This window comes from Colobus angolensis, unplaced genomic scaffold (assembly GCF_000951035.1).
Source record: "Colobus angolensis palliatus isolate OR3802 unplaced genomic scaffold, Cang.pa_1.0 Scaffold37, whole genome shotgun sequence".
Lineage (NCBI taxonomy): Eukaryota > Metazoa > Chordata > Mammalia > Primates > Cercopithecidae > Colobus > Colobus angolensis.
Window position 1 is genome coordinate 1021187 of NW_012117043.1, and position 25458 is coordinate 1046644.

General features: G+C 48.6%; 1 long non-coding RNA gene across 1 annotated transcript in view; it reads left to right on the top strand.

The window, feature by feature from the left end:
• Window positions 1-24891, top strand: part of LOC105520054 — a 30236-nt gene extending 5345 nt beyond the window's left edge. The window contains exons 3-4 of the long non-coding RNA XR_001003064.1: window positions 3405-3510; window positions 24360-24891. This is a non-coding gene — a long non-coding RNA (uncharacterized LOC105520054). The remainder of the gene's footprint in view (window positions 1-3404; window positions 3511-24359) is intronic.
• Window positions 24892-25458: the final 567 nt, after the last annotated feature.

Sequence of the window (25458 nt, forward strand, 5' to 3'; positions counted from 1 at the left end):
CCTCAGTTTTCAGACTGGGGAGAAGAACCAGAGGACTGGCCTGGGACTTGATGGTCCCCTTGGTAGCTGAGTTGGCTGGGAGGGGCACAACACACACCGTCTGTCTGGTAATGCAGCTTTGAGGTTTGGGTTTGGGAGGTGAATGTCAACTCTCACCCCCGTGAGGTGGCAGCTTTGATCTGTTGGCCTCCTCAGAGGCTAAATAAAGAAATGCTGGGATCTATAAACCACCCGGCCCAGAGAGAGGAAGGAGGCAGGAAGGGCAGCTCCCTAGAAAAAAATCCACTCCCCCTCCCAACCACTAAACACATTTTTAATTGTCCCTTGGGAACATTTGTACATTTGACCAAAGCGAATCTCAAAGCAGTAGCAGCAAAATGAGTCAGAGGGGCTGGTGGTCCAGAGAGAGCTGGGGATCGGAGAGGGGGAGGTGAGGAGAGGTGGCAGGCATGTTTGGGAAGGTGAGAAACTTGGCTCCTTTCTCACCATCTCTGTCAAGCTTTAGAAAGAAAGTGAGCAGGAGAAATAAAGTTCCAGGGAAAGAAAGAGAAGGGCATATAAAAGGCAAATCCAGCCCAGAAAGGAAAGAAAGTGAAGAAGAAAGAAAAAGGCGGGGAGGGGGGAGAGACTATAATAAAAGAGGGTGAAGGCGGCCCCAGGAGGCTGGGCCTCGTCCCAAACTATCCATCTTCATTGTCTCCGTGTGTGCAAAGGCAACTCTGGCATAAGGAAAACCCACTATTGGAGCCGAGGCTTTATTTTATATCCTATACATCAGGAGGGAGGCAAAGCTTTATTTTCGCCAAGAGACAGATATTTTATTTCTCTCTTACGGTTTTATGTGTGAGAGATGTCAGGTTGCCACAATGGATGGCTAATGCATAGGCAAGAGGAAGCCGTGTTGGCATGCTGTGTGTCATGGGGTCTTGGGGGGGTGAGCGGGCCTGGGATTTAGGGCTGATGGGACACTCTGGGGGATTTCTGCTAAAACATCTCTCTTCATAAATCCAGAAGCATGGTCAGCTCAACAGGGAGAAGAAGGAGTTTTAGAGAGAAAAGAGTTGGGCTTAGTAATAAACGAACACACAAAGGAACCGCTTACCTTCCAACACGCTCGGGCAACGGAGGGCATGACAGCCCCATGGAAATGCAGAGACCCATGTCCACGCACACAAGTGCCATTCACAGGGAAGTATTTTCCTGACACAAAATCCAATGTCTGTTTCCTTTCCTTCCCTTTCCCCGTGTTACATTTTTCCACCCTCCTTCACCAGAAATCTTTTTTAACCTCCTCAGAGCCTTGGGGAAAAGAGCCATTAATTTGCAAATCATCTGATCTCTGAAAGGATCAAGATGCCTGGTTTTCACTGCTAAATCCAATGTCTTGAGTGGACACAGAGGCACACACAAGCCCGTCATGCTGCCAACCCTTGGGAGCATAGGTGCCAGATCTGAAGCCAAGAGACTCCCTCTCCTCCCGGGACCTGCAGCTGAATTAAGCCTTAGATTCCAAACTGCATAATGTTCATATTTTTAAACCTGGAGAGAAGTGGAGAGATGAAGGGGGACAAAAAGAGGGGGAACTTTGTTAATTAATATGTTCCATTCAGGACTTAGACTAATTGTCTTCCCCACTTCCAGCCACCCCCCCACCTAAGCCATATCTTACAGGAGTTGCTTTTATTCATTCTCATGTCCTACTCTTTTCAATTTTGGATTAATATCTACTTGTTTAATATCTACTGTGGAGCAAAAATGTGACCACGCTTTCTCCGTCTTTGCAGAGGGTCAGAGGCAGCACAGGATTCCTAGACAAGGAGCGTGGAGACCTGGCTACACTGTCCCTGGCCACTGGGGAAGACATTTAGCCTTTCCAGGTCTCAGTTTTCCCATCTGTAATATGAGGGGATTCAGCTAGATGATTACGGAGGTCCCTTCCAGCTCCGACCTCCTCTGGCCGAATGAGATAATGTGTGAAAACACTTTGTGAACGCTAACACCGGACGAATGCCAGGGATCATTATTATGATTCTAATCAATCCTCTTTTCTCCACATGGATCTTTGCTGTTTAGTGCCAAGAAGCAGGCTAAAGAGGGTGAAAGCAAGAAAGCTTAGCGGAGATGGAAAAGCTCTGTGCCGTGGATGGAAAAAAAAAGCCCTACATCTCCAGAAACATTGTGTCTCTGTGTGCCCCCTGGGCCTAGTGGGAAGGGTTGGGGAGGAGGAGGCCTGACTTGGTATGACCCTCTTCGGTCTACATGGTGGCAGAGAGTGTATTTCTTCAAAAGCATTGTTGGTCTCCGAATGACTGACATGGGAACCTGATGGGAAGGCGATTTGCAATTGTTTTTTTCCAGGAAGAAAGAAAGAGCAAGGTGTAGCTGATTAGCAAGTTAATTATTTCAGTACCCCAAGGGTTCCAGTGTGGTGGTAAGTTGTCCAGCCCTGGTATAATTTCACAGTCCGTGCATTTCCTGGTGAGCACCTGGGGTGCCCGAGTCTGTCTCTTTCTCCTTCCACCTGCCTTGTGTCTTCCTGACGCACCTGGGGAGATGAGCAGGGGCTGGGGAGGTTGATGGTACAGGGTAAACATTCGGCTTAGGCTGCGGGTGGGGCCACACTGAGAACAGGGTGGAGGAAGCCCAACTGATGCCATCTACCTCCACTGAGTGTTTAATTATCTGGCCCTTTCTTCTTTAAAACAATCTTTTGTTTAATAAATATTAATGAGGCAAGTTATCGGAAAGTGTAGTTGCCATGAGGTTATTTCCCCAGCCTTAGCATGGAAAGAAACTGGGTTTAAGGAGCCTTTCAGCCCCTCACCGCCTCCTACCCCGCCAGCTCTCCTGTGCTCCTGTTCTGCAGCAGCTCCTCCGGTCTCACTTCAAGATTTGATTTCCCCTTGAGGGAGGGTAGGGGAGGAGGGAGGATTGTGTGGTCAAATGGACACTTCCCCTCGGAGAGCTAAGTTGGAGATGTGAACATTAGCCTCAAGAATTAACAGCTTCTGCCGCTCTCTGCTCTCAGGGCTGAGAGGGCCAGCCCCCCGCTGCTCCTTCCGAGATGGATGAAGGGAGGGCTCTACAGTTTACTTAAGAGCGGTCCCATCTGCTCAGACTGGCCTTTCATAAGGGGAGGGATTTATGCAGTGTCCTTGTGCACAGACCTGGGATTTGGCTGAAAACCTTGGGCCTCTGAGAATATTACTGAACACTAAAACGTTCAGCCATGGAGATGATTCATGATTTTGTCTGCATGGACAGGGTGTATGTGTGTGTGTGTGTGTGTGCGTGCGTGCGTGTGTGTGTTTGTTGGGGTTGCACGCACATTGATGGGTGCTTTTCACCGTTTTCACTTTGAATCCAAATGTTAGGAAACTTTTTTTCCTTCTGTATTCACTCAGGAGACAACCCCTGGCACCAGGCTCTGGAGAGCCCGCTTCCTGACTCCAGCGGTGCGAAGATGATACAATACTTTCGGGCGCTGACATTCAGCTGTCCCCCAAACAGGTTGGCTGATAGCTTTGCTAGTCCTTGGAGAGGGACCGGGGGCTGTCTAAAACGACAGTTCTGATGACTGCTTCGTTGCTGGTGGCAGAGGATTTGGGGCACAGGGGTGGAGTTAAGTCCACTTACAGTTTCAATTGGACTTGGCCTCCTTTATTTTACAGTCCTAATGGGTCTCTATAGGAGAAAAAGTAGCGAGAGAAACTTAGAACGCAGGAAAGCAAGCATAGGGAAGAGTTTCTTGTCTCAGTCTTGGTACTGCTGTGCCAAAATGAAGCTCAGGGATGGTTAAAAACAGATCCTAGGGGCCGGGTACGTTGGCTCAGGCTTGTAATCCCAGTACTTTGGGAGACCGAGATGGGAGGATTGCTTGAGGCTAGGAGTTCAAGACCTGCCTGGCCAGCATAGTGAGACCTCATCTCCAAAAATAAAAACTTAAAAAAAAATTTTAAAAACCCAAAAATACAGATCCTAGGGAACAGAGCTTTGAGGTTCCCTATGGGATTTTGGCCTGACTCTCGGGAGATGAAGAAGTCCTTGGCAAGTTTGAAAAGACCTACAACTGCCATCTATTCAGGGGACTAAATGTGATTTCTTTTCACTGCCTAGTGGTGGGTAAGGAAGGAAGCATTTTGCATTTTCAGCTTGTAGGATGGTCATTGGTGGTCCTACCATCTTGCTCATGTTCAAGTTTGGTCCTGTAGATGAAGCCCCCAGCTTCCCAGCTCTTAGTTTTTCTTTTCCCTCAGGCCATTCATAATTTAGCTAACATTCTAGTCCATTGGCCAGCACGCATTTTGAAAGGTGAGCTGGCAAGCCTGTAACTGTGTGCAAGGTTGTTCTGATTTAGGCTCCAGGAGGGATATGGTTTCCCCATAAGAAAGAAAAGTGAGTGAGAGGCTGAGATGGGAGGTCACTTGAGTCCGGGAGGCAAAGGTTGCAGTGAGCTGAGAACCATGCCACTCACTGCGTTCCAGCTTGGGTGACAGAGTGAGACCCCATCTCAAAAAAAAAAAAAAAAGAAAAAAAAAAAAAAGAAAGAAAGAAAAGCAAGGAACCATTTCTATGAATCTTTTAATGAAGGATTTACCAATCTGATAAGTACGAAGCTCCTTTTCCTCCTTCTGAATAAGTAAGTATGTCAGTCAACGCTGAGGGTCTGCAGAACCCATAAAAAATGCTTTCTTTGGTCTCTCAGTTTTAACACATGCTGGGGCTTGGGCCTGCCTCTGACAGACTGGGGAGGAGTAGACACATTCCAGAGACCAGGTCTTGGAGTGTTATCTCTTCCCCCACCTCAAATCCTCACCCTCCACTTTATCTGTCTTTAGCACGAATGCAGAGACCTCCTAGGGAAGTGTGAAGGGATGGGTTTTCGTCAGGTTTGGGAAAGGAAGGAGAATAAGAGGAGCCCCAAAGAAAGAAGGGGGTCACTTGGAATTTTTAGATGACACTGTTTTGTTATACTTCTCGTGTATTGTGTATTATGTCCTACAAATCGCGCATTTGTGACAGTCAGCCACAGTGTGTATGTGTATTTGCCAAGTGCTGCTTGGCCAAAACAGTGTTAAATAAAATTGTAAGAAATGCTACCAGGGCCTTGCATGGGTTATTTAATTCTATCAATGATAAACAACGTTAATGTGTAGCATCTCGGTCGGCACAATATCATGTTTCATTTATATATGCTGAGATATATTTAGGCATGAAAGATACAGTTTTCCAACACATATATTTCCCAGTGATTACTTAGGGGAAGTGTGATAGAAACAGCAGAAACCTTTCTCTCTCACATAAACCTGCACCCTGCAAACACAGACTGCCAGTCACACTTAGTCAAATGGCCAGCCAGCCATGTACGTATTTTCATATACATGCCTTCACAGGTAAATGTAAATGTAGATTTTAGAAATGTAGATTCAAATTTCTGTACTGGCACACGATTCTAGATACATGTAGCAGCACACACAGGCAGCTTTTCAAAGTCTTTGTTACATTTACACATTTTCTCACACACTTACCTTCCCTGCCCCATAGACTGATGCTAACACCAACATACATATCATCCCACATGTGGATATGTATGTGTACACATGTTGGTACTCTCACTGCCAAGTGCTGATGTGCCCAGAACGATGTGTGCCCACATGCAGGAGACTGTTCTGCCCAGTTTCCTCCTGAAATGTGCATCTGTGTGCATGTGCACATTTGCACACACACATGCACACTCCTCCACCCCTGCTCTAGGGAGTACACTAACATTCACTGACACGCTCCGTATGGCCATCGAGCAGCAGCTGCCCTGTTACTCTCGGAGGCTCCAGGCCTGGTGGACAGTTTTTGACCTGGGAACAGTGTATTTGCCCTATGAACCCTGAGGCCTTCAGGATAGGAAGCCTGGAGGATCAGGGTCAAGATGCCAGCCTGTCCAGCCTCTGATGAAAATAATATGAAAATGTAGGAGTGGGAGAGGGGGTTGGGTAGCTGGTCTCTGCAGACAGATGCCTCCAAAAGAGGATCAACCTTTTATTTACTCAAAATGACAAACATGTCAGAGAGGTATATAGGAGTCAGGATGCCTGATCAGCTTCTCTGATCCTGATTCTGCTGCCAGTTAGCTGTGTGGATCTAGGCAACCTGCTCTCTAGGCTTCAGTTTCCACATCTGTAAAGAACAGGCCTGAGGTGGACATGATGGCTCACGCTTGTAATCCAAGCACTTTGGGAAGCCGAGGCGGGTGGATCATCTGAGGTCAGGAGTTTGAAACCAGCCTGGCCAACATGGCGAAACGCCATCTCTACTAAAAATACAAACATTAGCCAGGCGTGGTGGTGGGCACCTTTAATCCCAGCTACTTGGGAGGCTGAGGCAGGAGAATCGCTTGAACTCGGAGGGCAGAGGTTGCAGTGAGCCAAGATCACACCACTTCACTCCGTCTCAAAAAAAAAAAAAAAGAATGGGCCTGGATGGGCAGTTCTCAACCTTGGATACACAGAGGAAGCATCTGGGGAGCTTTCAAAAAATACAGATGTCTGGGCTCCACCTCAGACCAGTTAGATCAGCATCTCTGGGAGGTGAGTCCCTTGCATCTTTTTTTTTTTTCAAAGCTCCCCAGGTGATTCTATGTTCAACCAAGGTTGAAACCCAGTGGCTGAGATGGTCTCCAAGGCTGTTCTGGACCAAAAGCTCTATGCTATGGAGGACTTTCCATACAAAAAGCACTGTGCTGGGTACCAGGGCACCCTGCTGAAACATCTACATTTACTTGTATAAGGTCATTAAAAGTTATTAAAAATTATTCTTCTTTCAGTTTAGGCAAAGAATAATTTCAAACAAAGTATATTTATAACGGAAATACTCATACTTGCATTTCCAGCTCTCTTTTCATGTCTTTGTTTCCTTTCCAATTTATCTCTCTCTGACTCACTCATCAAACATTAATTATACACCACATATACAAATACTACACATGGGGATCTGGTAAATGTGATAGATACCTTTGCTACCCACACATATTTCCTGGCAAGCTCCTCACCCAACCTGTTGGATGGCATAATATTTTTAGCAGGATAAATGATAAGGCACAGGCTCCAGGAGGAAAGTTTTCTCCCCCCGCCCCCCAAGCCCAGCTGTGAGTCAGAGAACACCAGCCCCCAGGCCCGTGCCCCAGTTCTGGAGGCTGGCATGGTGCTGAAGAACGCATTGAGCTGCATGTCCTAGAAAGCTGCTCTCAGACCTGGGCCTTTGGGAATCCCACGTTAATATTCTCCACTAACAGTTCCCCAGGCAGGGCCAGTCCCCCTTGAAAACAAACCTGCTCCGTGACCACACCTGCTGGAGAAGACTGCCTCTCATCCACAGCAGCGTGCAGAAGGCAAAGCTGAGACAAGACAGCCTGAGCTGCCGCCTGTGGGCCCCTTCTGTGTTAGAGGATGTTTAGGAGAGTATGGGGGAGGGCTTCTGCCTCTCATCTGCGGTGGGATGGAGGAGAGGGGTTTCATCCTGCATGGAGGGCCTCTACTTTTCCCTCTCTGTAATAACTCAGGCCTCCGAGAGAAACTCAGACGGGAGGCTGGTTCTCTCTTTCCCTCTCTCCCTTTAGCTACACTGGCCTGCAGAGTTTGGGATGAGGTTTCTCTTTAGGAAAGTTGTCCCAACATGGCCACGGTGGCAGCTCTTCTGTCCAGGCTAGTGCCAGAGTAGGGATCAAGGCTGAGACCCGTGGGTTTGATCTCTAACCCTGTCATTCACCCCTGTTTGCTGCCTGTTTCTTTGTTTATCTCTTTATTTTCCCCCTCCCTTTCATTTTGTCTTCTCCCCTGATGACATACGGAGTCAAGTCCTGGCCACCAATGTGGCCTTGAACATAGCGTAGGAGTGGTTGCTGGGCACAGCGGACCTCTCATGCCATGCCCAGTCCCTCTTCTCCCCTCCCCTCTCCTCTTGCACAGAGGATGAGTTTGGTGCTGAGGAGGGAGAGGCAGCAGAGGATCCTCAGATTCTAAACTCTGATCCAGGGCCCAGCTTCCCAGGCTTGAGTCCCTTCCCAGGGCCCACCTCCCCTTGGGCCTGGGGAACGTCACACCCCAGGAAGTGATGGATTCCCCAGGCACCTTCAAAGAGCTCTGCATTTGTTTGCAATGCAGACCTTGAATCTTACTCTGGTCATAAATGCTGTTTATTTTGACTAGGACCTACTGAAAGGGACTGGGGGGTATAGAGGGCAAAGAGAGAATTCTGTAGGGAAGATCATAAAACCATTAGCAAGGCAGGGCTTCTAGGGGTCACAGGATCACAGACATTTTCTGACTGGAAGGAGCATAGGCCATCAGGAAGGTCAGAGATGACCACTTTGTCAGCAAAAGGCCGTCAGGGGCCACACAGGGCTAGGGTGGGGGTCTTTGGGCCTCTTGTGTGTGGACTGTTTCTAGAAAGTGGACCCAAGGTATGGGGTCATGACCCCCCAGTAACCTTAGGCCAGGTCGGGGAGGCCAATCTTGCTGAATCTGATGGATTTGCCCTCCTGGTGGGAAGAACCAGTTGCTTGGCTGTGTAGCAGAGCCTCCTATCCTAGGGAGTGGGCACAGCTCCTGGGTGGAAAATTCTGCTTCCAGCAGCTCCTGGGGAAAAGACTTTGCTCTACCATTATTGATGGAGCAGCTGTGTGTGCCAGGGGCTGTGCCTGATGCTCTTCTAGTACCTTGTCTTATTCACCCTTTGAGACAATGCTTGAAAGAGATGTTTCCATCTCCATTTTGCAGATAAGAAAACTGAAGCTCAGAGAGAAGAGGTGGTTTGTCCAAGGTCACACAGCAAGTTAGTGATAAGGCTGGGAGTAGGCTTTAAGACTTGGGACTCTTTCAACCTAATCTTCTCCACATCTCTCCTCTTTTTCACCATCCACTGTGGTCTGGTCTTCTGCAGCCTGAGAGAACAAATGGGAGTAAGGTTCCCCTCCCTCTAAAGCGTATGTTGGGCTGACAAAAAACTCAGGAACAAACCTCCTGCTTTTTTTATTTTTTATTTTATTTTATTTTATTTTTTTGAGACAGAGTTTGCTCTGTCACCCAGGCTAGACTGCAGTGGCATTATCATGGCTCCAACTCATGGGCCCAACCTATCTTCCCACCTCAGCCTCCCAAGTAGCTGGGATCACAGGCACATACCACCACACCTGGCTAATTTTAAAATTTTTTTATAGAGATGTCTCCCTATGTTACCCAGGCTGGTCTTGAACTCCTGGGCTCAATCTATCCTCCTGTCATAGACTCTCAAAGTGCTGGGATTACAGGCGTGAGCCACCGTGCCCAGCCTGCAAACTTCCTTCTTGTAGGGGGAACAGCAGAGTCTTCGGCCGCTTCCAGTCCCTGGAAGTCCCTCACTCTGCTGAGAACATGCTCCCATAAATCCAGTCCACAGTCAGGTAGCTATCCTAGTTGTCTTTCACTCGCAGTGTGACTCAGAGCAAGTCACTTCACCATTCTGAGTCACACCTTCCAGATCCACCTCCAGACCTGGGGGCTCTGTGGAAGGTGAGGTTTGGCGGAGGTGGTGGCAAGCGGAGCCCTCTTGAGCTCCTGTTTGGTGTAATAGGACTGGGCAGAAGGAGATGAGACTTGATTTTGCCCCTAAACCTGACTCAAGTTACATAAAGATTCTTCAAAAGCAGGCAAGGCAGGGCTTGGTAAGATCCCTGCTGAGCCCGTGAGAGGCGGAGAGCCAGGCCAGAGGCAGCTTAAGTAGCAGTTCTTCCCTGATCCCCTGACTGTGTAATCCAGTTGCTCAGAGAATGGAAAATCCCTTTTGCCTCCCCCGGCCCCCTCCCCCACAAAGGCCTCCTAATAGGCCTGCCAGCTTTGGGGTGCTAATCTGCCCAGACATCACTCTGTGAGCAGGTTGCCCAGGGTTCCAATCCCAGCCACCCCACAGTGGGAGATGGGGAAGGCTGCGGGGAGCGGGGGGTGGGGGGCCTTCTCGGGAGTTGAGTGTGGGGGATTGCCTGCTCTCTGGCCTGCCCAAATGATCAGAGAAACAAACAGGCTCTGTGCTGAAAGAAACTTTGGGGATGGAGACAGGGCACAGGATTGGAGGGAGGTGGACAGGAGGGCTGGGTCCCCTTGGCAGAGGTGCCTTGGGCGGGACTTATTATGAAACAGTCTCTGTCACTTCATCCACCAAGCTCCTTTCATTTTTATTTAAAGAGGGCCCCCTCCCCAGCAACTTCACCTCCCCACCCCCTACACTTTCACTCATCCATCCACTGAGCCGCTGACAGCTGCCCTGCAGGTGAACTCCTGATCCTCCCGCGCGGCTGAGGCTGGAGCAATACTGGAGAGGCTCAGGCCAGATCACTGACCCGCTCCAGCCCTCCACCCTCACCCCTCAACACACTCACTCACTCCCTCCAGATAGGCCCACCTCGGTTCCCCTGAGTTGGCCAGAGGGAGAAGAAAACGAAGGAGGTGACAGAGCAAAAAGAAGGACCGGGAGGAGGATGAAAAGAAATAAATGAAGAATGGAGAAGAGGAAGAAAAAATCAGAGAGACCAAAAATCAAACAGTGAAGGAGGAAAAGGGAGGCACCGGAGAAGGAAGGAAAGAGGAGGAAATGAAGTACAAGGAGAAGATGGAAAAGCAGGAGGAGAAAGGAAAGAAGGAAGGACGAAGAGAGAGAGAGGGCAGAGACTGGAAGGCTGGAGCCCAAGCCCAAAGCCATCATCCTTAATAGCTGAAGATGCTAAAGGGAGGGGAAAAAACAGGGTTGGGGAGGACTGATGGGAGGAGGAGACTGCACAGGCGGGAAGGGGAGTACGAGGTTGCTCCAGGTGCGATACATGAGCCTGGATGGAGCCTCACCCACCCAGCTCCCAGCTCTGGAAATTCGTCCTCCCTCTGGACGAATGTCCCTCGGTACAATGCCACAGACCGTGTCCACAGCCACGCAGGCTGCAGGCAGAGGAATCTCTCACTTGGAGTGGTCAGAGTTGTGGGACCGGCTGGATGGAGCCCTGCAGTCCCTTCCTAGGATGGCGAGAGCATATGCCCCAGGCTGCGTTAACCATGCCAGTCTCAGCTGGCCTCACCACCTGCAGCGTCTGGGTCCTGCCTGATCTCTTTGGTTACGGTGAGAAATTTCTCCTGATTTGAGATTTTATCTTACAATGGACTGGGTCTTAAAGACCAAGTACTTTCCACCTCCTCATTTTATAGATGCGAAACAGGCCTGGCGAGGGGAAGAAACTTGCTTATAGTCACATTGTGAGTTAATGGGGAGCTCTGCCTTTCTAAGCTTGAAGACCAAGGCTGAGACAATAGCCAGAGAAGACAAGGGAGTGTGGTGTCTCTGCAGAGGGCTCGGCATTCGATTCCCTCTGCTGGGAACACAGCCACAGCATTTTTTATCCTAGATGAGAGAAAACATTTGTGGCTATGATAGTTCCCATATTTTAAGTACCTACGATACGCCAGCTTTGGCATATATTATTCTCAATAACTCCTCACATGTATCCTGTCATGTAGATATTCCATGCCCTGCATTTACAGAGAAATAAACCAAGGCCCAGAGAGGTTAAGTAACTTGTCTGAGGTCACACAGCTAGGAATTTGAGCTGGGATTTGCTCAAAGTTCATGCTGAATCTCTTATGCCATGCTGTCTCTTGGGCAACACTCTTCTTCCCTACCTCATTCCTACCCCACCACCCCACACATAGCTCAGGGATTAAATCTGAGATGTCCTCATGGCAGCTGGAACTGATATTGCCAGGGAGAACGCAGCTGGGTGGACCTGACCATGTCCCCTCATCTCCCCTCAAAGACCCCACAAAGACAAGGGGAAGGTCCCCTGAGACTCTATATGATTTATCTGGTGATACTATTATTTTATGGGACGGGCCAAAGAGGTGTCAGGAAACAAGTTCGCTGTAAATCTCTTTTCTCTGCTCCCTTTCCCTCTGTGCGTCACCTCCTGGGATTTATGGTGAAATCTGTTCAGAGCTAGGGACTTGGGGCTTGGGTTCAGGTTTGGGGTGGTACGGCAAGGGACCATACATCTTCCTTCTCTAGGATCCGCTAAAAGTGTGCTATCCACACCCCATCACAAGCTGCAACACTGTGTCCACAAAGCCCTTATTAAGATCTCCACGACACTCGAACAGCTCTGCAGACAGAGCACATGACCTGCTGTGGAGATGTGTTATTTGGACCCACCCATAGGCTGGTGGCCCATGTGAGGCCCCCTCACTGGTGGGCATGAGTTTGTGAATCCAGCCAGGAACCTGGGAGCAGAGCCCACCTGGGAGCAGATGTGTGGCCCACACACAATGGCCCTGAAGCCAGGAAGAAGTGGCAGGGCTGGGGGTGCTCCTCGTGGGTGGCAGGTCAGGAGCTAGCTGGAAAGGAACCTGCTTTTGGGTCCTTTTTGAGATGGGGGTGCACAGGAAGGAGGGCAGCTTCAAATTTGCTCCCCACCCCTGGGCAGGCAGGCTCAAAGTGACCGGCCCTGCAAACACTGCTGTGGGCTCTGTCACTGGGGGTGAACACAAGGTCACGCACTTGAGAGGGCAGATGAGGCTGGGTACCCTATCCACCTTCACACTTCTCCTCGGTGGCTTTCACGGCTGCAAATACTGGCTGATCTTCCTGAGCTGAGCTTGTCCAGTCAGAGGCCAGTGTGTTCTGGTTGCCACCAGAGGCCTAGAGCCAGCTCAGTCCAGGGAGGGAAGACACAGGAATGAGAGGAGGGCAGAGGAGGGGAAGAGGAGGGAAAGGAGAAGTTAACAAGGGAGGAGAGGAGGAGGGAGAGAAGAAAGGCGGAGATGCTAGCAAAAGCCTTTTCTGACCTGCCCCCCACCCAGACCTCTCCTCCACTGTGATGAGAAATCTTCTCTCATCACAGCTCCTTAGAGGGTGCTAGTGTGGCCTCTTGCCCACGGTGGCCTCCAATATTCATGAGCCGGTTGTTGCAGAGGAATTTTTTCAAACAGTCCGTGGTCACTGGAGGATGCATCTTGAGCATCCACAACTCCCCACAGTCCCAAGTCCAGTGTGCAGAATCTTAGGGAGGGCTGGGTGAATCCTGGCTAAATGAATGCAGAGAAAAGAAAAGGGGAGAAAAGGAAAGAGTGGATACCAGGTGTCTCCCCAACCCCATCTTCACCCTGCCCATCTCCTGACTGCCTGAACCAGGGCTGTGCTGTGTCTCCAGTTAAATATATGGAATTATCTATTGCAATACTTCGATATTTATTACATTGATTTCGCTTTAAATGCTTTGTAAATCATAGCAAAAAATAATGGCCTTCCAACAGAGAGTCATATACCGTAATCAACTGGAAGAAAGTCGGCATTGTAATTTAAAATAAAAAAAAAATCCTTATGTGAGTCTCTCGTTTAAATTAAGAGACAGGACGTGATTCAAATAATAAGACTCAAGTGCGGCTGGTTTTTCTTGGCAAATTAGTAGAGGTTTTAACTAGAACTGAAAAGGTGTTAAGGTGGAACACTGACCTTATTAGACCTTAATTATTTTCTGTTGTTACATTCCTGGAGCCGAGGGTTTTTTTTTTTTCTTCCTTCCAAAGTGGCCATGTTAAACCTCATCTCAGGAACTTTGGCTTTAGAGAGATATCACTTCTCAAGAGGCATTAGTGGGATGAAAAGCAGACACTTCGCCAGCGTCCCTTTTCTCCATCCTCGAGTTTCATGGGCACCCAGAATTGCTGGTTTGGAGGCACTGTTCTTGTCATTGAAAGCTGAGAATTTGCCCCACCCATATCTCTGATTCCTTTAGCTTTTTACCTGTAGCCTTCTTAGTGGTAGCCTCCTCTCCCTGGATCTAGCTGATGGAGTCAACATCCACCTGGCCAAGAGAGAGGAGAGGGATGCGTGTGTCTGTGTGTGTGCGTGTGTGTGTGCACATGTGCATGTGTGTGCTGATTGGTGGGACACAGTGGGAAGCATTTTCCTCACCATGTACTGCAACCTTCCTGCTCCATGGCCAGAATTGGCTGATCATCACTCCCAAAGCCGACCAGGCCCAGCCCAAGATGCGCACATCACTTAGAGATAAAAATGGAGCAAATGCCACCCCCTTTAAATGGAAATCATGCAAGTCAATGGCCTAGCACTATTCCTGGCCCAGGGAGGCATCCAACCATGGTAGTTTTATTTTTGCTGGGAGGAAGAGCACTCAGCAGAGGGTTGTTTTCACTTGCTTCCAGACTCCCTCCCACATGCCCTGCTGGCCCTAGGGTGGGGTGAAATGGTAGGGAAGAAACAGTGAGCCCCAAGAGTCCTCAGGACAGACATGCATTCTGCAGCCACATGCCCCTCTCTGAAGATAACCCACTTGAGCTCTTCTTACTAAACGCCATTGGCTCCCGTGCTCCCCCAGCCTCCAAATCAACTTTGGTCTGACCAGTGTGATGGAGAACTTTTTCCGAGGCTGGGTCTCTTGGGGATCATTATCCCTGGGAAGGTTGGGGTGGGGGTGGAAGATGACGCTGAATCAGTGAGAAAGGTCTGAAGGTGAGCAGGACCCGTTAGGCCATCACAGATGGGACAGAGCCCCCAAGCAGGAGGAAAACCAAGGCTTTCTGTGGTTGCCTATCAGTGGAGAAGTGGGGCCAGTGCTCTGCAGAGGACTTCCAAAATCCTAGAACATCAGGTCAAAAGGGTTTTGGGGCCATCTCAGCATACCCCCTTGCTTTGTGGAAGGGGATGCTGAGGCAATCTGAAATGATCAAACACCCTGCATGAGCATCCCAGAGTGGGAGCAGTGTTGAGATGGCAAAGGAGGGGACACAAGAGCTATGGGTGCTGTGGCCTCTGACCTGGAGGCAATCTTGCTCCAGCTGAAGGGTCTCTGGTGCCTCGATATGCAAAGACCCACCTTCAGTCTTGGCATAAGTGGGCCAATCCCTGCTTCTGGCCAGTTGGAGTGACCCTTTCTGGATCCCAGTGACATCTCTCATCACCCGGAAAGGCCACAGGGATGAAGGAAGGCATGCTGGGAGGAGTCAGAGGTCTGGGCTTTAGCCCTGCATGATTCAGGGAGCACTCCTGCTTTCTTTTTTTTCATTATTATTATTATTATTATTATGTATACTTTAAGTTCTGGGGTACATGTGCAGAATGTGCAGGTTTGTTACATAGGTATACACGTGCCATGGTAGTTTGCTGCACCCATTGACCCGTCATCTACATTAGGTATTTCTCCTAATGCTGTCCCTCCCCTGGCCCCCTACCCCCTGACAGGCCCTGGTGTGTGATGTTCCCCTCCCTGTGTCTATCTGTTCCCATTGTTCAACTTCCACTTATGAGTGAGAACATGCAGTGTTTGGTTTTCTGTTCCTGTGTTAGTTTGCTGAGAATGATGGTTTCCAGCTTCATTCATGTCTCTGCAAACGACATGAACTCATTTTTTTTATGGCTGCGTAGTATTCCATGGTGTGTATGTGCCACATTTTCTTTATCCAGTCTATCATTGATGGGCATTTTGGTTGGTTCCAGGTCTTTGCTCTTGTGAATAGGGCTGCAATAAACATATGTGTGCATGTGTCTTTATAGTAGAAACACTCCCCCTTTCTAAACCAGCTTCCTCCTTGACCCACTTTCCTAACCCAGTGCGTGGGTGATGAGAATTTGCTGGGAGGCTAGTCGTGCAACAGCATTGTAAACTGTGAAGTGCTGCACAGGTAGGAGGGACTGTGGTGGCCAGCCCGGATAGCCAACCCAGACATCGAGAGGAGGACTTAATCAGACATTCGTTTGTGGGCCCAGAGTGAGCTTCTGGCTTTTACCTCCCTCTTCTCTTTTTTTTTTTTTTTTTGAGACAGAGTCTCGCTCTGTCACCCAGGTTGGAGTGCAGTGACCGGATCTTAGCTCACTGCAAGCTCTGCCTCCCAGGTTTACGCCATTCTCCTGCCTCAGCCTCCCGAGTAGCTGGGACTACAGGCGCCCGCCATCTCGCCCGGCTAGTTTTTTGTATTTTTTAGTAGAGACGGGGTTTCACCGTGTAGGCCAGGATGGTCTCGATCTCCTGACCTCGTGATCCGCCCATCTCGGCCTCCCAAAGTGCTAGGATTACAGGCTTGAGCCACCGCGCCCGGCCTACCTCCCTCTTTTCTACCTTCCTTGTGGCTTAACTCCAAACAGCTTAACTCTGCCCCACCAGGGAATGGGACAAGGGAAGGAGCTTAATCCTCCCAATAATATTCCTCTGAGATAGGTATCAGCATACCCATGTTACAGATAAATAAACTGAGGCCCAGACAGATGAAATAACCCTACCCTACAGCTGCTGAGAGGAAGCACTGGGATATGAACCCAAGTCACTCTGACTCTAGATACACCCGAATCCCACGGTGGGAGGTAATAGCACACGGTGGACTGTGAGCTACCTGAGGGCCGGGATTCATAGACGGTTTGTTCACTCCTGAATCCCCAGCCCCTAAAGCAGCACCTGACACTGTCAACGGTCAGTATTTTAAAATAGTACATATTGGCTGGGCACGGTGGCTCACACTTGTAATCCCAGCTCTTTGGGAGGCTAAGGCCGGCGGATCACCTGAGGTCGGGAGTTCAAGACCAGCCTGGCCAATATGGTGAAACCCCATCTCTACTAAAAATACAAAAAGCCGGATGTGGTGGCGGGCACCTGTAATCCCAGCTGCTTGGGAGACTGAAGCAGGAGAATCACTTGAACCTGGGAGGAGGAGGTTGCAGTGAGCCAAGATCACGCTACTGCACTCCAGCCTGGGCATGACAGAGAGAGACTCCGTCTCTAAAATAAAATAATGAATATCAACATTAATGGAAAAGTTTGGTGTAGCAAAAGTGAGCTAGGAATAAAAAAGTTATTTGGAGCTATATCTTATATCACGGTTTTATAGAGGGTTCTGTGTGGTGGATAGTTTGAGGTGGCATTTTTTTAAAGATAGAGATGGGGTCTTGCTACGTTGTCCAGGCTAGTCTCGATCTCCTGGCTTCAAGTGATTCTCCCGAACGGGCCTCCCAAAGTGCTGGGATTACAGGTGTAAGCCATGGAGCTGGGATTACATGTATGAGCCGCTGGGCTGGTTGCAGGTAGCAGTTGACTGTTCATGGTAGCGGTTTCTCTAGCCATGACAGAGGTTTGGGCCTCAGAGAGTAATTGAGTAAAAAAGAAATAGCATTAACAGTGAAGTAAGATCTTTGTGGACATATATAGATTATATTAAAATTACATCATAGGCTGGGTGCAGTGGCTCACGCCTGTAATCCCAGCACTTTGGGAGGCCGAGACAGGAAGATCACCTGAGGTCAGGAGTTTGAGACCACCCTGGCCAACATGGTGAAACCCTGTCTCTACTAAAAAATACAAAAATTAGCCAGGCATGGTGGCAGGCACCTTAATCCAGCTACTTGGGAGGCAGAGGCAGGAGAATCGTTTGTACCTGGGAGGTGGAGGTCGCAGTGAGCCAAGATCAAGCCATTGCACTCAAGCCTGGGGGACAAGAGAGAGACTTCTCTCCAAAAAAATTACTTCATAGTGGCATATCCTACTTTGCCCCTTGATATGCTCCTTTGGGAAGACCTTATGGAGAAGAGAACATTGCATGCTTAAAAAAAAAATTACAGCCTTTAATTTTATGTATTATATATATTTTTATATAATTTTGTTTATTTTATACATTTTGATTTTATATATTTGAAGATATTGGACCTTGATGCAAGAAAACCAACTTTTAATTCAGTCTATTTATTTACTTATTTATTTTGAGACAGAGTCTCACTCTGTCGCCCAGGCTGGAGTACAGTGGCATGATCTTGGCACACTGCAACCTCCCCCTGCCAGGTTCAAGCCATTCTCCTGCTTCAGCCCCCAGAGTAGCTGGGATCACAGGCATGCACCACCACACCTGGCTAATTTTTGTATTTATAGTAGATACAGGGTTTCATATTGTTGGCCAGGCTGGTCTTGAACTCTTGACCTCAGGTGATCTGCCCATCTTGGCCTCCCAAAGTGCTGGGATTACAGGCATAAGCCACCGTGCCTGGCCCACAATTTTATTTTTACTGAGCACCTACTATGTGCCATGCACTGGGTTAAGCCCTGGCAGGTTCAGAGATGTCCAAGGGATGGCCCTCAGCTCTAAAGAGCATCTCAAGGCCAGCGTCCTTAGGGAGCCCTCCCTAGGGAGAGCCAGGGGTGGCAGACCATGCTCAGGGGCTTGCTCTGCCCAGTGTGGCTCTGCCTGCTCTCATTCCGGGTGGGTGTGAGGGTCAGCTTGCTGCAAGACATCAGCCTGGGGAGGGGGTCTCTCTTTCTCTCCTGTCTCTCCCTCACCTTCCACATTCCACCCCCTCCTCTGGCTGATTGAAAAGGTGCAAGGGGGAATCTGAGATTCTCTGCTGTTTGTTTTGGGTTCAATGGAATCTCATTTACACGTGTTAATTGCAACTAATTGGCACTAATTGGATGAACAGGAAACCCTCTGGGAGCACTCATACCTTTAATTTGTGGTAAATATCATTAATTAACATATGCTAATTAGAGCCAATTAACATTGATTAAGGGTTGCCAGCTACTTGGAAAGTACAACTCTGTGTCCTCCTCCCTTGATTGTCGAAGTCAGCACAAAATATGATACATGAAGTCTGAGGGGAGGAGAGGACAGCGCATGGAGTCAGGTGGTATCTCCCAGTGGAGGGCATCATGGCTCCAGCAGCCCTCACCCAAGCTGGGCACTTAGAGGATGGCACCACCCTCACCTTCCCCAGGGCAAAGGGGTCTGCCGGGGAAGAGCCCTGCGAGATTAGCACTTCTCAGGGAGTGTGAAGGAGCAGATGGTGGGAGGTTCTGGGTGCTAAGATGTTCTCCCTTTTGCCTGGCCCCCAGATGGCAGACAAGGCCAGTGTGGGTTGAAACAGGACTGGAGGTCAGCCGTTGGGGAGACTGGGGCCACTGAGAGCAAGGAATGTTTGGGACTCCTCCTCCAGAGATGAGGAGTGGTGAGACACCCACTGCCCATTGACCCAGTACCATCTGGCATGGGGTGTATGTGTGTGGCCAATGGGAGTGACCCTTTTTCGATCCCAGTGACATCTCTCATCACTCAGAAAGGCCACACAGATGAAGGAGGGCATGCCAGGAGGAGTCAGAGGAGTGTGTATGTGTATGTGTGTACACAAAACCTCCTCCATCTGACATGGTTGTATGAATGGGGATATATCTCCTCCATCTGACAAGAGGTGCATAGGTGATAGGACCACCTCTGTCAGACATCTCCTTTGAGAGTTTTGAGATATTTTTTACTGAAGACTAGGGTATGGGTGTCAGTCAAAAAAAAAAAAAAAATCACTTGCCTAGGAGCCAGAAGGCTTTTAGTTTCCACTTTCAGTTCTGTTACTAACTAGTTACGGGACCCTTGGGATTCATTTAAAAAATGTATACATTGTTTTATTTTAGTCTAATTACAAAAGAAATAAATGCTTATTGCAGACCTCACCCTCACCATGGCTTCCTTCTGTAATGGGCTTCTGAGGCCCCACCCTTCCTCTTCTATAACATTCGCCTTGTCGTTTTGTGTTCAGTGTCCATCTTCATCAATGGGCTGTGAGTTTCCCGAAGACAGGGTTTAAGTCTGTCTTGTTCATTGTGCTATTTCACAGACACTAAAAATACTTATTGGCTAGGTGCAGTGGCTCATGCCTGTAATCTGAGCACTTTGGGAGGCCGAGGCGGGAGGATTGCTTGTGTCCAGGAGCTCAAGACCAGCCTGGGTGACATAGAGAGAACTTGTCGCTATAAAAAATAAAAAATCAGCTGGGTGCAGTGGTGCATACCTGTGGTCCCAGCTACTTGGGAGGCTGAGGTGGGAGGATCACTTGAGCCTGGGAGGTCAAGGCTGCAGTGAACTGAGATCATGTCACTGCACTCCAGCTTGGGCAACAGTGAGACCTTGTCTTCATAAAATTAAAAATAAATAAAAATAAAAATATTTGTTGCGCGAATGAATGAATGAACATATAAAACAAAAACCATCTGTAATTTCTACCACCACAGAGAAAAATGACATTTGGGATGTGTGTGTGTATGAGTTTGTGTATATGTATATAAATATATATAAATATCTATAAATAAAACATGTTATATGTAAAGCATACACACACACACACACACACACAGCTGTCCCAAAAGGCTTAATGTAGTTTTTACTTTAATAACTTCAAAAACGGCCAGGCATGGTGGCTCATGCCTGTAATCCCAGTACTTTGGGAGGCCGAGGCGGGCGGATCACAAGGTCAGGAGATTGAGACCTCGGTGAAACCTCGTCTCTACTAAAAATACAAAAAATTAGGCGGGCGCGGTGGCGGGCGCGTGTAGTCCCAGCTACTCAGAAGGCTGAGGCAGGAGAATGGCGTGAACCCGGGAGGTGGAGCTTGCAGTGAGCCGAGATTTCTCCGTCTCAAAAAATAAATAAATAAAATAAAATAAAAACAAATAAATAACTTCAAAAGTGTAAATGCTACAAACTTTTAAGAACAAAAAAATCGTCTAAAACCTTAATCATTGCAATTTATTATACACTTAGCATTGCACCCTCCAGAAAGGCTGAACTTGTTTACAGTTCCATTAGCACTGGATGAGAATGTGGGCTCCTCAGATTCCAGCCAGCCCTGGGCCACTGCTTCTCTCTTTGAGCCACCAGGTAAGTCATTAAGTCCTTTTACTCATCTGCGGAATGGGGCCAGTGACATCAGCACTACTTAACCCTCCGGGCCTCTCATGTGGGAGAATGGGGGTGATTTTGTGACCCAGAGACAGGAGTGTTTGTTCTTGAAGAGACTTGAGTGTTACAGCTCCCAGATTTGAGCTGCTGGCGCTGATGAAAAGGGATGGGGGCCTGGGTGGGACAGAACTTGGAGAAACCTCACCTCCAAGAGAACCTCTATGGGTAGATCTTCACTGACCTAACTCAGAGAAATAGGGCTTCCCTGGAAGGGTTTGGGGTTCAGGACCAGGCAAATCATAAAGGCTGGAAAAGTCCTCCCATCGCACCACACAGGGTAAAGTGAGTTAAGATCCCCTGCTGTGGGACAGGACCTCTTCTAAATTCTTTCATGCATTCATTCCTTTAATCTTCTCACAACCCAATGATGTAGGTTACTAGTATTACCCCATTTTGCAGACAAGGAAACTGAGGCTCAGACAGGCTAATTAACATGCCCTAGGTCACACAGCCACCAAGTGGCAGGGCTTCGATGTGAATGGAAGTTTAGAGCCCGTGCTGCCTGCTGTGTACTGCACCCTCCCTTCCACCCACCTCTGGCTTGAGGAAGCTGTGGCTCCCGGGGTGGAAGCCCCAAGGCGGGGAACTCCCTGCGCTGCCTAGGTCCCAGCAGCACTACTGCCTGAGTCCAAGTGGACCCCCGTTCCCAGCTCCTCCCCCATGGAAATCTGAGGTCTGAGGGAGAGCTACTGGCGAGGTTCACAGCAGCTTAATTACCAAAGTGATTTTAATTTGTTTTTGTTAATTGAAATCTCATTAAGCAAGTAATTTACTCCAACACACCTTAGGAGTCCACAGTTCCATGGGTGAGGAGGCTAAAGGGGTTTTTAGAATTTGCCTTCATCTGGGGACTGTGCCTCTTACCTGATCCTGTGACCTGTGTGCCTCTGAGTGTGTGTGCACATGGGCTTCCCATAGAAGGGTCCCCCCAGGGGACCAGGAGCACCGTTTCTCCTTCTTTGCCCATGCCCCCCTGCCCCACCACCATAGGGCTCTAGAACTTCCCTGCCTTGCCCTGTTCCCTGGAGTGATGAGGAAAAAATGAACCTGAGCTGTCCCTCTGTAGGTGTGTGACATGTGGTGCAGACACAAACAGATACCATTTCATATTCACTTATTTTCTTGCCAAGTGCTGTTCTAGGCACCAAAGGTGCTGGGAGAAAAATGGGTCTTCACTTCCTATAGTAAATAGCTCCTTTGCCCCAAATGGCCTTGGGGACACGGGCCATCCAGGAAAGAGGCAGTTTCTGGGCTGGCTTGTCCCCCATCTCAGCCTACACAAGTGGCTCCACCTCTCAAGATCATGTCATGGCCACTTCTCCAAAGAGCTTTCATTCCCTGCATCCTCCAGATGCACTGCCTTTCTCCTCGGTGTGTTTCTACTGCATTGTGTTGGTTCCCCCTCTGGATTCATTCTTCTGTGTACCAGAGAGACGTGCTTCTCTTGCTAGCTGGACTTAAGCACCATGAGGCAGAGACCTTGCTTTATTTATCCAACTTGAGATGCAGAAGACAGAAATTCTTCCAAACCTGTGCCTTACACGTACTGTTCAACTATCGTGCAGCAAATGAATGGATGAGTTGTGTCCTGCCCCTCCTTCAGAATGCAGCTGAAATGACACTTTTTTGGCAGGGGATGGTGGCGCACAACTAAGATTTGTAAACACTGTTTTTTAAAATTGTGGTAGAATACACATAACATAAAATTTACCATTTTCCACCATTTTAAAGAGTTCAGTTCAGTGGCATTAAGTGCATTCACATTGCTACGCAACCATCACCAATGTCCATCTCCAGAGCTTCCTCATCATCCCAAATTGAAACACTGTACCCGTTAAGCAGTAAGTCCCTATCTTTCCTCCCCCAGCTTCTGGCAACCACCTTTTTACTTCTTTCTCCATGAATTTCAGTCATCTTGTACTTCATGGAAGTGGAATTCTGCCACATTAACCCTTTTGTGTCTAGCTTAGTTCTGAAACGGCACTTTTTTTTTTGAGATGGAGTTTCTCTTTTGTCACCCAGGCTGGAGTGCAGTGGCGAGGTCTTGGCTCACTGCAACCTCCACCTCCCTGGTTCGAGTGATTCTCCTGCCTCAGCCTCCTGAGTAGCTGGGATTACAGGCGCCCACGACCATGCCCAGCTAATTTTTTGTATTTTTAGTAGAGACGGGGTTTTGCCATGTTGGGCAGGCTGGTCTCAAATTCCCTGACCTCGTGATCTACTGCCCTTGGCCTCCCAAAGTGTTGGGATTACAGGCTTGAGCCACTGTGCTCAGCTAGCACTTTTAAAGGGAGGTCTTTTCTGAACTCTGGACTCTGTCAGTTCACCTGTCACATGTTCCTGGGTACCCTTCCATTACTCTCTCATGCAGCACAAGTCCTTGCCATTGTCTTCCTTCCCCAGTTGTAATCTCCAACAGGGCAGAGCACACTTGGTCACTTGATTTCTTCTGGGCTGGGGTCCTGGCTTAGATGTGATGGTTTTCAGCAGAGTGTTTCACAGTGGTGCCACCACAGGTATTTGGGGAGGCCATTTTTTTTTTTTTAATTGAGACAGGGTCTCGCTCTGTAGCCCAGGCTGGAGTGCAGTGGCAAGAACACAGCTCACTGCAGCCTTGACCTCCTGAACTCAAGGGGATCCTCCTGATTCAGCCTCCTGAGTAGCTGAGACTACATGTGCACACCACCATGCCCGGCTAATTGGTTTACTATTATTATTATTATTTGTAGAAATGGAGTCTCACCATGTTGCCCAGGCTGGTCTCAAACTCCTGGGCTCAAGCAACAGGAAGGCCAATTCTTCACTGAACGGGACAGTATGGGCCATTTAGCATTCCTGGCCTTGCTTATTCAGTGCCTGTAGCATCCCCCAAATAATTGTAACAACCCAAACATACCCTCCACATCTTTCGACCTTCCCTGGGTGGGGTGGGAGTTTGAAACTAGTGCAATCGCCTGTACGCTGCCTGGCACATAGTGGGGCTCAGTGAGCGCGTGTTGAAAGGGTGACTGAGAGTGTGTATGAGCCATTCCCCTGACCTGGCTGGTGTTTCTCCGAGAGATGGGCACATGTGCACGTGAGGCTGTGGCACGTGCCGCTCCTCTGGCCTGTGCCCCTGGGTGTACTGTAGCAGCCGAGGATTCTGAGTCCTGCTGTAGACCAGGACCCTACTTCTCTGGAGTTCTGTCTGCATTGGGTGTCCGCATTTTTTGTCTCTCCTCATGGCCCCTGGCTGCCTCCTCCCTTTGCCCCTGACTATGGCCACTTGGTAGATTTCCAGGCCTGACATTTCGAACATGCAATGCCATATGTATTGCCACTCTCAGGTAATTATCACGTAAAATTAAGCTAGTCTTGTACATGAAACCAGCAATTAGCCAGGGATTGAAGGTCAGGGAGAGCTCGTTTATAGAGTCACTAACAAAATGTTAAGTGGAAGTGTGTGTCAGATGGGCCAGGAGGCTGGATTAGCCGGGGTCGCAGCGGTGGGACTGGAGAGCTGGTGGAGACTCCTAGCTCTGTAGTACTGGGCACAGCAGGAGGAGCTGGGGATTTACAGCTCACACTTTTCTCTTCCAGCTCTCAGTCTGGGGCTTGGCTTTGAAGGGAAGGTTGCTAAGCCTCCTAAATCCTGATACACACGAATGTCGTTTCCCCACTCATCTGGAAACCTGGTGGGTCCTGCCCAAACACCTGTCAGTTCCACCTCCTGCTTGGCTGCCACCATGCCAACATTTTCCACTCAAGCCTTTCAACTCTGCTTTGGGCACCTGAAGACAGAGTGAATCATCTTTCAAGAGTCAGAAACTTTGCACATGCCTTTCCCTCTGGTGAGAATGCTTTTCCCTTTCTCCCAACTGCCTTATCATCAGCCTGCAAAATATTTATTTCTGTTCCTAAAATCTCAGATATCACTTCTCCAGGAGCTTTCCCAGATGCCTCACTTTATTCCAGAAGGAGCTATCACCACTTTTGCCTGGCAAGTCCGTTTTCACGGTTACACTTATACGCTATGGCAATTTATTGGTGATTTGTCTGTCTCCTCTATCAACAGTGAATTATTCGTCTATCCCTGGAAACCTGGAACTGCTCAATAAATGTTTGTGGTATGAATATACATATTATTCTCTTCTGCCCTTTGTTTTTTTTTAACATACCCTTCAAGGCCCTGCTCGGGTGTCACCTCCTTTGTGTAGCTTTCCTGGATTCACTTCCCTGGTAGAATTAATCATGCCTTCTGCATTCCCATGGCACTTTGTGTGTGATTTCATTACAGCTTACCAAATTGCCTCATATTTCCTTATCGGTCTATTTGGGGTTACCACATTGCACAACTCCAGGGGACACAATTTACATTAAATCAAGCAATGCAGAGATGGCACCTGTATTTGCCCACTAGGCAGTGACCTTCTGCAGAGCAAACACCCCGTGACTTTACTAATACCCTGCATATAATGTGCTTTTCTTGTCCACGTTAGTGTCCATTTAGAATAGGTATGCAATAAACATGCAATGAACATATGTTTAATTATTCAACAGGGACAGGAGGTTCCGTGGAGAGAGCTCTAGAGTTGGAGTCTGGGAATGTGGGTTCCAGTTCTACATTGCTGTGCAGCCTTAGGTGAACCACTCCACTTTTCTTGTTCTCATCCTTTAAAATCAAGTCATATATGCTGAA